The 13,674-nt window shown below is 46.0% G+C and overlaps 1 long non-coding RNA gene across 1 annotated transcript in view; it reads right to left on the reverse strand.

Moving 5' to 3' along the window:
* Nucleotides 1–9,544: 9,544 nt before the first annotated feature.
* The window catches only part of LOC125942929 (uncharacterized), a 4,730-nt gene continuing 600 nt past the window's right edge, over nt 9,545–13,674 (reverse strand). The window contains exon 2 of the long non-coding RNA XR_007465426.1: nt 9,545–9,751. This is a non-coding gene — a long non-coding RNA (uncharacterized LOC125942929). The remainder of the gene's footprint in view (nt 9,752–13,674) is intronic.

The raw sequence follows: 13,674 nt of genomic DNA on the forward strand, positions 1-13,674 counted from the left end.
GTGCACAAAATTTGCTCCCTATGTTCCATCCTTTGAATCAACAAGTCAGTTGGTAGTTGACACTTTGTATGTGTCCATGCTTTGTATGTTTGTGTTTGTGCCCCAAAACAATGTGTAACATTTCTGATATTGTGAGCAGTAGGGTACTGTGCCCCTTTCCATGCTAGTCAAAAGAAGCGAGAACAATAAGGGGATCCATCGAGCTCAATTCTTTATTAGTTACAACCGCATGAAAAGAAAATGGACAATGAAGCCAGAGAGCATAGGAGAAAGTAATTGTGTTTAATTTTAATGTATAAATAATAAGTAAAATTGAAGTGCCACAGCTTGGAGTCGGACCCACATCTTCCACATTGTGCGTGCATGTGCTTTACCATTAAGCTACCTTAGCAACCGTCCTGTCAACTTTCTTGTATATTTGCATATGTGTACAAGATTAGCCCTGGGAGTGTTAACCAGGACTGCTTACAGCCATGTTGGCAAATGTGAAACATCCTTTTAACTGCAAGGATAATCCCAGCCGCATTTCGATGGGGGTGAAATGTAAAAATGCTCTACTGCATGCCCCATAATCCGATTGTGGTTTTGGCATGTAAAACCCAGATTTTATTTCATTTTAATAGCATGTGGCCTTAGAAGCAGTCAAGTTGCCCAAAATTACTAGGGGTCCCTTCTGCTACAACTAAGACGACTTGAAGGCAAAAGCCCTTGCGCCGCTAACTGAAGTCCTTATTTCACCAAACTGAAACTGTGACTCGGCACTTCTTTTTTTTTTTTGCCGAGTCATCGTCACTCTGAACCTATATTTTGCAGTCATTTTTGCAAGTCATCCTTTATTCAGCAAACTCGGACCGTGACTCAGAACTTTTTTCGCTGAGATATCATCACTCTGAAACCACAATTTATCATCATTCATGCAAGTAATATTTTTTTGCAAGTCACCCTTCCTATGATTCACCAAACTCGAACCGCGACTCGGCACTTTTCTTGCTGAGTCACTCTCACTTGCACCATAATATCTCATATATCTTTTTGCAAGTCACTCCCCCACTTCATAACCGCTTGATTCACTCTTAACTCACGCTTGATTCATTCTTTTGATTCACCCTATCACTGCTTGGTTCACTTTCATTCATTCTGTCATCTCGGTTTTACTTCCATCACACTTGGTTTGCTCTATTACTCCACATTTCCTATTTTCATCACCCTTGATTCACGCTATCACCACTTGAGTCACCTTCATTCACTCTGAATTAACTCTCATTTACTCTTCATTATCTTAGCCCCCTTTACCTCATCATCACCTTTCCTTTGACTCCTATCACCCGACTAAACGCCTTTAATTCACCCCTCTGTATACCCATTATCACTTCAGTTCACTTGCTTATTAATTCTTCTAGCCTTAATCGCGGTTTTGTGCGCATTATCGCCTCTTATCCTAAGAGGACCATTTCGTGTCGATTACATGGTTTTGAAACTGCCTTGAAACGGAGACCTCATCATGAGACATATAAGGCTTTCGTCTTAATAAACTCTTGTACCCTATCCCACTGCATCGAGGCTGTCAAAGTCAGGGCTGTCTACCATTTGCCTGGTCCTAAGCTCAGGTATTGGCAAATCATTTCTGTGGAAGCCCGCAAGGTGAAGGAGCGTTCACAAAAGGAATATTGTCATCAACCTGACTTTAGCACAATGTCCCAGGTTCGATCCCCAGACCAGGAGAAATTTTTTTTCTACTACGAAGCTTTCTTTCCGAGAAACCCATATGCGTTTCTGAAGAACTGCTCTTAGCTGAGAAACCCATGAAGCCATAGGTACATACGATTGTGTAACACACAGTCACTGAGGACTTCACAATCGAGGCTTCTCTTGCGTATGCTCGTCCAGTACATGTGTAGAACCAAACCATCAGCATGTCGTAAGCTCACGTCGAATCATGCCATCAGTGTCACACGATAGTGGTCACTGCCGTCTTGTCGCTGTCGTTACACACATTGTTGTTCATCGTACACAAACATGTTGGTCCGCCTGGTAACGCTTCACGTTAACCATAACAATGCATGGGAGCTGCTTCATTTTGATTTCCAACTTGTATAATTGTTTAACCTTTCTGCTTAAATGCACATTCACAAGGCTTCATGGTAAATCACGTGGCTGCAATAATGACTTGCAGGCTAATGCAATGTTTTGTGACAGAAGCATTATGAGCAGAGGCGTATGTACAAAGAAGTATTAAACGTGTTTAATGCTTGAACATCTCTGAATTGCATGAGCTATTAAATACCCCCATCACGCAAGTGCAGAGACCTTCCGCTAAGTCTATCTGGCAGGAGTCCTTTGTCCTGTAAATGCTCATGTTTTCCCTGTTCGTTGTACAGCTGCATGAGAGAACCCCCGCTGCGTCTACTTGATGAGACACCGACGTTAAACTCAGAGGAAGAAGTAAAGCTAGATCCACATTGAGTGCCTGTAATGTGATAGCATTGTTATGATTATCAGCATTCAGGATTGGCTCTCATTACAAACCACATTTAAACTCTTGCGCGGAACCCGAACCCTTCAGTAAACAGTACATAGCAAAATTGGAGAGCGTACAAAGAAAAGCGATTAGATTTATTTTTAATAAGTATCGCCGTCTTGACTCCCCTACAGAACTAATAAGGCAAGCTGAACTTCCCCCTATACAAAATCGAGCCCGACTACTTCGTCTTAAGTTTCTTTTCCTTCTTAATGGCAGTATGAAAATCAATGCGAGTGACTTCTTACTACAGACAGATACACGTAGTTCTCGAACAAAACACACCAAGCACTTAACAGAATACAGATTTCACAACGACATATTCAGGTAGTCATTTTTTCCACATGCAATCCTTGAATGGAACATGTTGCCTGATGACGTCACCTGCACATCACTCGGAACTTTTATCGCCAAGTTATCAAACAATGCTTTGTAGCGACGATCTGCATGTAGTTGCGCTGTGTCGTACAATGGCATTCTGAGTCACTTCGCAGTGTCTTGTTTTCTGCCCTGATATATATATATATATATATATATATATATATATATATTGCTGCTTATGACTTCCCCAGTTCCTGCTGATTCTTGTCTCTTGCTCAATGAACATCCAATATATTTACATTTTCTTTCTTTGTTCTTCTTTTGTGTGCTAAACCTTCCAACATGGCGTTTACTACTTTTCCGCCCTCCTTTTATAGCATTTGTATAAGGAATATACAGTGCATATGTACTGCCTTGTTCACCTAAACTTATCTATGGCCGCGCCTACTTGAACTGTGTTCTCTTAAATATGTATCCTGCCCCTTTCCTGCAACAGCCTCAAATGTGAGGCTAGCAGTATGTTCAAATAAAAACGACAAAGCACATACTTTCTGATTAGCTTATCCTGTCCATTTCTCATTCTATAAAGCTTCGTCAATATTTTTTCTTGTAGGTTTTATCTTCAACATTAGGTACACCGGGATTTTCAACTCGTGGTCAAAATATATTTACACAAGAAGTAAAGTTCGTGCTAGTTAGTGCTGACTAGCCCAAATTTCAGTTTTTAATGTTGTATGTCTTCTTGCTTTTTTGTTCTACTTGGCACTTAAGATACCCCAGTGGACATTTACACACAAATCCATACAACTATGTGTATTACAGATTTTCAACCTTAAAATGCAATAAAATACTACTGTTGAAGACAGAAAACACTAAAATTTGGTAAGAAATACTGAAAATTGTTTCTTGCGCAAGACTTGCATTGTTTATTTAAAAACAATTGGTTGGCTTTGGGCAAGGCTCTAAGAAGTATTGCATAGTTCTGTTCACTAAAGTCAGTTTCCCCACGCTACAGTCGTGTTACGCGGTGAAGCATATGAAAAGTGAAAAGGGGCCTTTGTCACAGGATGTGTGTGTTCCTTACACGCGCGCACCTGCCATCTCCTGTCGCATTACGAATATCGAGACATGTAATAACTGTACTGGCAGCCATTCAAAGCTGTCTTTGTGACGATTTAAGTTCCATGTTCTGGGGGTGAAAAGTGAGGCCCTAGCTATAAGAAAGTAATATTTTGTTTATCAAGCTGAAGTTCATGCTGTTCATGTTTTTTGATGTGTTAATTATTTCTAGAATATTAGCTACATCCTTGCAAGGTGGTCGAAACAAATGCTCAAATTGCCACAGCCACGTCCGAAGTAGCTCAGAAGGCCTGCTACTACACTAATAGGTGTCCTGGTGCTTTTACTGGCAGGTGACGGTGGGTGTGCGCGTGCATAATTAAGGAACACCTATTATATGTCGTGTGACAGTGGCCCCTTTCCACTCTTAATATGCTTCACAGTTTAACACAACTGTATTGCAGTGAAGCTGACTTTAGGAAACCGAATTATGCAATGCTTTTTGGACGCTTACCTGAATTCAGTCTAGAGGCACTATGAAAAGGCATGCTGCTCTATGTTCGCAGCAAACATAAGCTGTGTCACAGAAAAACAAACGTTTGTGGTATTTATTCGCAAAATATTCATGTAACGTCAGCCAAAATTTCCCCAGCCGTTGCACTGCTGCCAGTAAGTCCAAATAACTGAGAAGGTCTGGATAGTCCAGCTCTAAAAATTGCCCAATGACTATATTTGCATTCTATTGAGATCAGTTTTGCCCTTAATAGGATGCAATGAAAAAATCCTCAAATTATTGGTGTCAATACAACAATCGTAAGCAACCGCTATAAATCTGACATTTTGTAATAAATTGCAAAATTTGGCAGGTATGTATTGCCACGGGGATGAGAGTAGCAAAAAGGGATAGGGAAATTATATTTACAAGATATATACTGAGAGAGACGGCTGCAGGCAAGATGGCAGAACACGAGCACTGCCCAGATCGTCGTCTTCACCGTCTTTCTGGCGCATTCTTCGATGCTCGGCACAGCGCGTAACAGTATTATGACATCAAAGCAGAAAACATTAATTTTGTGATGAAAAACAGTCATGTATGCATTTACGTTTTCACCTTTTGTGCTTGTCCTTTTATTGGTCTACATTGTGCAACAAGTAAAATAAAGAATTGAATAATAACTGAAAACAAAGAAAATCCTAGCCTGTTAACATACACCTACTCAGTACACTATCGACACATCCTGATTTACTTGTACGAATACATAAGCGTGCTCATCTGTCAAGTCAGGCACAGAAGCGGTTAACTAAAACTTCAGTTCTTGAGCTGCAACATATACAACCATGCTTACACAGGAAACGGCTTTCAGGAGGCCAATTGTTGGCACACACATTGCAGATAGGATTATACATCAAGCATGGAGCTGACCACAATGCCCTCAAACTCTTTCCAACATACATCTACTGTCTTGCTTCCTGGGCCAACCTTCTGGTTATGCTTTGAAGCTGCTGTCAGGTTTTGAACCAAGCGCAATCGCTTTCTTGCTTTGTTATCTCCTCATCGTCTTGTCACTTTGCCTTTCACTTATGTTTGTCATATTGACAGAAATATTTGATGATTTTTCATTCGTGTGTTGTTCGGACAAAATCAATTTTAAAGAAGACAAGAGCGCAAGAGTCGCTAAGTGATTTTTTATAACCCAATTTTTTTAACCCATTGATTATGCGGACCTTCCCGCACTGCTGCGACATCAGCTGATAGAACCATTGTATATGGCAACGGAGTCCTTGACGAATGTTACACGAATATTTCATTAATAAACTTCAACATTTCTGCCTGTCTACGGCAGAGACCCATTGCTGCTGCGACAATATTGGGCTGCATGGCTGTTCACAGCACCATTACAGAACAAAATCTGCAAGTCTTACTTAATAAACAGTGAGCATATTGAGTAATCGAATAATGTATAGTATTTTCACTAAATTTAAGTATTTTTTAGCTTCCACTGTCGTGTTTTCTTAATTTAAAGGTTGGCAGGCCTAAAAATCTCAACAGACCATCTAACCATGTGGAGGGATTTTTTAACCAAGCACATGTTCACTGCTTTTATCTGCTTTTCACATGGCTACCCATAATCAGTAGCTGTGATGCAGGTTCTTTATATTTGGAATGGGTTACTTAAGCAAAACCTCAGAGCACCCAAAACAACATAAAGCCATTTGCATACGTCCAACAAAACATTTAATGCACACATGGAAGGGAAAGTACATAGTATAGACTTAAGCAGCTGAGAGTAAGATGGCATCTTGACGTAAATTAACAGCAGACTACAACAAATAAAGTGGTGGTACAAGACAAAGCAAATTAGAAAAACATAGTTCAGCCAAAGAAAGTAGTTCACCGTTGCATGACTGGCAAGGTGAGATGAGGAAAGCAGCGATGTGCTCAACCCAGCAGCTACAGGCTTGACCGAAGGGTCCAAGACATCACAAATGTAATGTCCACACTTGGCCAAAGAAATGGGGGCCATATCTGGAACCTTAAACAGGAACACCCGGAGGAGGTGTCCTGGCCCGGCAGCTGTCTGTAAGTTCAGACCCTAAGCTAGCTTGTGTTCTGGCCACAGAAACAGGTGCTTACAGGCATTGTGTTAGAACTCTGTGGCCTGGTGAAGTTTCAAAGCGTACTCTTGTAGCTATGTGTTGGCCAGGCCTTGACTGGTTGCCATGGTCCAGTGAAGTCTCGGCAGCTTGGTTCCAAAAACTGACGAAATGTCTTCAGCACATGTCGCTGGGCGACCTCCTTCCTACGTGGCTTTCCTCCATGTTCCAACTGTCCCCTTAATCTTTTCCGGGACTTCGTGGTCCCCAGCGATCAGTCTCTTCTGAGGTCAATGGTCCACAGTGATAGGTCCCTTACTTAAAAGGTACATAATAGCTAGGTTCCTTAATTTTCCTGTTTTCTTGCCTTGCATGCCCTTGTGCCTGTTGCAAAAGAAGAAGGTAACATCTCTCGCCTATCATCATGGTTCTCATTAGAGTTCCATTAAAGGAGGAAGATTGGGATAGCCATAGCATCTGTCTTGGTTCCTTACATTTGGTGCCGTAATACCCAGGACTCCTACTACAGCGGCAGGCGTCATCCTCAGGTTCGAGGAGGCGGGAGCACATTCTGCTTGCTTCAGCTACTGTCTGACCTTGCCCTTCAGCATGACGAGCTCGCAAGGCTGGGATGCCCCGGAGATGAATGACACAACCTGTCGGCCCAGCCCTGATGGCCTGCCTATCGATGTGAAGGACAACTGCAATGACCACTTCGAAGCTTGCAAGGCTTGGACGATGAATTCCTTCATTGACATCCATCCTGTTGGCCTAGCCTTCAAAGTGAACAGCACATATAATGCAGACTTATCTTGCCATCACAATGATGACTGCTCCATAGCTTGCAAGGCAGGGATAGTGAGTCTTGTCCGAAGCCTGATCGTGTAGGCCTAGCCCTTGAAATCACCGTCTGTGTGCCTGCCGATATTCTAGTCCTTCAGCCTGATGGCCACTCCAAGGTTTGCGAGGCTAGAACGCTGCGCTGAGGTGTTCCCATCTGAATTTCGGAAGCTTTGCCCTTTGAGCAGCCAGTGCTGTCACAGCAGTATTACAGATGAGAGGAACCATGACGATTACTGATTTTTGCAAATGAACTATGTAGCATCCTTGGCTGTGGACTCACGGGTGCCCTAGGGACAGAAAAGGCTGAAATGCAGGACATTGAGCAGCTGAGAGTTATGTGAATGTTCTTGCATGCTGACATCAAAGAAGTCACGAAGAAAAGTGATAAAGAACTTTCATCTATGTCACTAATTGTTGGTAAGTTTAAATGAGTTGGCTTACATATGGAATTAATGCGACAGGAGTTGAACGAACTAGACCACCAGATTCATAACACTATTTATTTAGTCAACTAGAGTGACGTAGAGGCTTGTGAATACCTTGAATTGGACATCTGCTGCGCTTAAGCGAAGCTTGAGGTTTGATTGGCCAAATTAGACAAGAAGCACTGTATATATGTGCTATGCCAACAGGGACTTTAATAAGTAGGTCACTGAGCAGGGTTTATTCACATGATGAGTGGATGCCCATTGATAATGACGAAGCTAAGAAACTCAGTCTAAAAAACGCTGCAAGAAATTCTTACTTGAGTAGTGATATTGTCACAGCAAACATGCATGGCAGAGGCAACAGTCCTAGCTCCAAAAGCCCTGAAATCCAGAGACAAATCTGAATAATTGTGCTACAAGAGCCCTTTTACAACGTGGAATTTGTTCTCTGTCAGTTGGTCTGCTGTGCCGTGTCGATCAGTGGGTACTGTCTCTGCCCTGAAGACACCCACAGCTGTCCTTTAACTGGGACTGATAATCCATCTATCGGACACCACTGCTAAAGAGGTGTTACACATGTGTCACGAAGACAAAAAAGCGAAACGAAGGTGGAAAAAATGAAGTTCGTGGAAAAACGAGACAAGGATTGTTTGAGATAAGGTGCAGCATTCAGGATCAGCCACCAGAAGCAGAATGATAAAGTCAAAGGAGAGTGTGCATTTTAGTGTGCGATCAAACGGACAGACATCATACCGAATGCGTCAAGAAGGGCACAAGGATGAAGCGAAGTCACCTGGCAGCTTGGAAAGGCAGAATCATGCACTCGAATGCAGAAATATTGCGGGAAATAACTCAAACCCCCTGAACGCAACTCGAATCAACTCCCCCTCCAAATTGCCTTATCACCCTCCTTGGGGTCCCTGCGCACAGCGAACACCCAGGCAGCATGGCCGCTCACACCCAGGCCCGAGCACTCGTCAACCGGGCTGAGAGCGACCCGCCTTCGTCTCGCAGTGCCAGAGATCAACTCCTCAGCTACCATGACCTCACCCTGTTTTACAGAAATTCCCGCCTAATCTACCCCCCACCGCATAAATCTCTTCCCAGAAGTGACCAGGCTTTGTGGCGCAGACTTCAAACGGCCACAGTTACGACCCCTTTTCTTCTGTCCATTATTACCCACGGTGAAACCTCTCCTCACTGCCACTTGTGTCCTAGCACTTTGACCACATCTTTCTAAATTGCCCGAACAAGCCCAAGCCCCTGTGGCGAGGGTCAGAACACCAGGAGCGATGGGAGCCTGCTCTGCGCAGCTCGCAATCCGGAGTTACAGCTTCGGACACTGGGCTGGGCCAGAGGGGTCGCCAAAGCACAAATGTGCCCGGTCATATAAAGTGGCCCGAGGAGCCCATCGTCGTCCTGCTTCCATTTCTCCCCTCCCCCCTCACATGATTCTCTCATGAATCAGTAAGTTTACCCACCCACCCACCCATGAATGCAAGAAAAGAGTGAAAATTATATTTTGTGCCAAAAAAAGAAGGATTTCCTTTTAACACAAGGTTAAAATAAAACTGCCTAACCGCACATTACTCAAACCATTATAAACAGCTCCAAAATTGCATAACTGTGCAATCTCGACCTTAAAGCCTGAAATAAGTGGAACAAAATTTGTTCCTCGTGAGCAAATCGGGATGTGTGGCTTGGATAAGCTGAACGTGTGCAGTTTTGGCTTTGCAAAAAGGTTGTTAATTAGGTGACCCAACAATGGGGGGAAAAAATGTTTAGTGCAGTAGTGTGATAGTTAATGTGGGCAGAAGTGCAGTGTGTAAACGGGGTGTATTTTGGGTTGAAACACCAAGATATAAATTCCACTGGCGTTGCACCAAGTCAGGTTATTTTGACAAAAAGCAATAGCCTCCCCTTTTATTTGCTTAGATTTTGTCATACAGTTTGCCAACATGTGCATTGCTGTTGCAATAGTGCATACCTCAGCAAGGCCAGATGGCTGCAGAGTGTATTTCAGGTGGTTCCATGCGCTTATGTGATAAGTATCATATAGATAAGGCAGCCATGTATGTATGCACCAGCAGGCATTTCTGTATGTCATGATGGTGTGCAAATTTATTGTTTACAGGTGCCATATGTTTGTGCATAATGTATAGTATGATCCTTTCGTTCATGCTGGACAGTGACAATAGTTACCCCTCTAGGTCTTTGTCCAGAGAAGGAAGGCCTACTGCTTGAGTGCCCATGACAGAGTCGATGCTGCTTCAAGCTTCAACAACTCCTCTGCCATTTACAGCTATGTAAGCTAATATTTGCACCGAGAAAATGTTACTTAGCTCCCTCAGATTTTCAAATAAAGTACTTTACCAACAAAACTGTGTCCCGGGGCTATCCCTCTTCCACTTTTGTTTGGCATTTACAACACTTCCTGAGACTATACATGCATATTCAAAGCACCAATACATTTAAGGTAGGACATCTTCTGCAAAGTTCCTATTAACGAGGTACTGGCATGATTTTTGAACTATTCTTTGTTGTTTTGTGAAAGCTCTAGAAGAAATGACAAGCCTCGGAGTGCCGTAAGTAATTTACTATAATAGCTTTTCTGGAGCCGGTTTCGGTTTTGTTTTCTAGAAAGACACTGTGTCGTGATGTCATAACACAGTATGTGGTCACATGGGAGCCGGACATTTCAAATGTTGTGACATGCTCTTGGGGCCTCCAGCTAGCTCGGTTGACTCGTGTGCTGCTACTCGTGAAGGCCAATTAAGAGTATAGCGGATGACCGAATGAGCTGGAATGAGTGTCGTAACATCGCAATGTGCTGCTCCCACGTGACCATTGTGGGGAGCACACGCTGCCACCTTCTCCCGCGGGCGCTCGCCCGTCGCCGGCGCACGGAGCGCCCGCGACAGCAGCCGGGTGGACATCTCGCGCGCGCACACCGCGCGCTGCGGGAGCCGGGCGAACACGGGGAAATGCACTTTGCCCTCTCCCGGTTCTCGCTCGCGACGCGCGTGCCGCGCGGGAAGAGGGAAAGTATCCGGCTGGCGAGGAGGACACTCCCCTCGCGGAAAGGCAAAAAGGCATAAAAGAGCGCGACCGAGAGACCCCGCTCTCTCTGACCTCGCTTGACCTTCTGCCTGGACGGATTTTTACCTGCTGAAAGCCGTGAGTGACCTCGTTCGCGTGACTACCACACGCGACGAGGCAAGCCTATTTTATTAGTTTTATACAGAGCGGACTTCCCTCTACAAGTGTGTTTTATTGCTGACAGCAATAAACGTTGTTGAGTTGACTCGCTGGTTGCCTTATTCGCCCGAACCCTACGTAGCTGCGATTACACGCGCTACGGGTTGGGAAGACCCCCACATTTGGCGCTACCAACGTGGTTCGAATTCGGCAACACGGCGAGTTTTCTTTTCTGTTTTTTGGAGCTGGGACTATGAAGTTGCAGTAAACAATGGCGACGGGCTGTCTGACTTTCCAGATTTGTTCATGTTGTCGGAGGTCGCGGCAGATAATCAGAGGCCTAGTGCTAACGCGGCGGCAGCTTCCGAACAAACCGGTAGCTTTGATTTTGAGTGTTTCACGCGGAACAGTCGGGATCGCGGAAACGCCACGTTGGCAGGGTTTAGGCCTGAGAGTAGGCCTAACACGCCTAACACCTCGCCGCGTCGTCCCGCGGACTCAGAGCCACCTATGCCTCTAAATAGTTCGACGCAAGCTGCGGATGCGTCCGAACCTTCGGGCGGTAGTATTCCGTCAAGCGAAATAATGCTGCAGAATGCGCTGCAAGTCATGCAGGGCTTAGCCGGGCGCTGCAGCAGAACACCATGCGGGCCCCGTCGCAGAGCGAGCGACCACGAATTAAGGTAGACATGCCTACCTATAGTGGGTACCACGATCGCACTAGTGCAAACGAGTACCTCGGCCGTCTGCAGTATTATCAGCAAGCAACAGGGCTTTCAGACGCCGAACTTCTCGCGCGCGTGGTCCCTGCTTCACTGACTGAACAGGCGGCTCGTTGGTTCCGACTGGCCGGACACAGAGCCCGCACAGTAGAAGAGTTCCGCGCGAACTTCCGCGAGGAATTTCTTCGGCCAACTACGAGTGGCGTTTGAGGAGAGAGTTGGAGTTGCGTACCCAGCATCCGGACGAGTCCCTGCTGGAGTATGTTCGAGCGATGGACGAACTTTATCGTCTCGCAAGTCCTCTCGCCACCGACGCCGATAAAGTCGAGCGCGTCACACGGCAAGCGCACCCGACTTTCGCGGCCTACTTCAGGGGATGTAGGTACCGAGACTTAGACGAGCTCGCCACCGAAGCAAAGCGCATCCAAGGGGACATCCTCGCGGCGCGAGCATACCGTCCGCCTCCACCCGCCGCGCTGTCACTCGAGCCTCGCTGCGCGTGGAACGGCGGCGGGATCGCTTCACATTCCCGAGGGTCGACGCGTCGGCATCGTTCGCCGACGAGCAGGTCCAGCGTGGTTGGGAATTATCAGACCGCGCCTTGGTCCCGTACGCCTACGCGCTGAAAACAGCACAGCATAACGCGGCACGCAGTGCGCCGCGGCAGGAACTTGCGACTAATGCGAGAACAGAGGAGCGGCACATGCCGACCGCCGAGCGTGGAAGCTACGGCCCGCCGGATTGGAGCGACGGGCGCCCACGCCACCGAGGCTTCGGTGGCCGTTGCTACCAATGCGGCGGACTGGGGCACATCGCCCGTGACTGCGCAAGCACGCCGGGCCAAGGTCGAGCACGTGGTTGGGAAACGGGCGAGGCGCCGGTGATCCACCTTGGGTCCCGGGCGGCGATCTCGAAGACAACTGGCGATTTCGATTACTTGCGCCTTTGGCTTGTCGCGTAGATGTCGCGGACTCGCAGGCGCCGTTCATCGAGCTAACGATAGCCCGAAAGAAGTTTGCCGCATTATTGGATACTGGGGCAAGCGCTTCTTTATTTGGTGACGAGGTGTGCAGCATCTCCGCGAGAACAATATCCGCTAAGAGATAGTGACATCACTTCCGCCTTGCTTCCGGCACAGCACAATCGAGCGGTGCAGCTAGACTAGTTATTCGTGGGGAGAGACGCGTCAGGCGACAACGCCTCGTACATCTTCCGGTCTGTCAGTGCCTGTTATTTTAGGTCGAGACTTTCTCGCCAAGTCGGGTATTTTGATAGACATCGCCAGCGGAGGTTACCGAGAGAACGGAACGGGTGTTTGAAGCGTTTCGCAAAAGCGCCGTGCCTGCGGCGACACGCCAGTCCGGGGGCGGCGCGAGCGGGCCACACCCAGCCGCAGCCGAGCGAGCAAACCGTAATCGGTAAAGACGATCAAAGCAACGGAGAGACGGTAGCACAACATTGTGCCGCGACGTTGCAAGGGGCAGCGCACCACTTTTGTCAGAGGTCAACAGCCTGCCGGAGAGAGAACGGGCACGACTGTCATCGCTGTTGTACGAATACGACGCGATTTTCACGGACGGCCGGGCCTCACTACAGTGGCGGTAGCCAGAAATTTTGTTCGGGGGGGGATCAGGTTGCAGCGCGGCTCCTTATAGAAGTTGTCGAGGGATCAATACATGAATAATAACTGCATTGCCAATGCCATTGTATATTAGATGCTGCAACGAATTATGAACGATTTGCACTCTCAAGTAAAATAAGTATTTTTCATAAAAGAATATATTCATATGTCCCAAAAAATTTTGGCAGAAATAACTGATATCAATGCGGCCGCGCTTTTTGTCTATTTAATAAGGGAAGAAAATATAACACGAACATTAGAAATATATCAGTTCGAAACGCAAAGCAGTGTATACAGCTGATATAAAGAACGTAAAGGCCATGAAAATGAATAAGTTGAGGACAAATATTTTGAATCTTCGTCATTCAA

This window comes from Dermacentor silvarum, chromosome 2 (assembly GCF_013339745.2).
Source record: "Dermacentor silvarum isolate Dsil-2018 chromosome 2, BIME_Dsil_1.4, whole genome shotgun sequence".
NCBI classification, from domain to species: Eukaryota; Metazoa; Arthropoda; class Arachnida; order Ixodida; family Ixodidae; genus Dermacentor; species Dermacentor silvarum.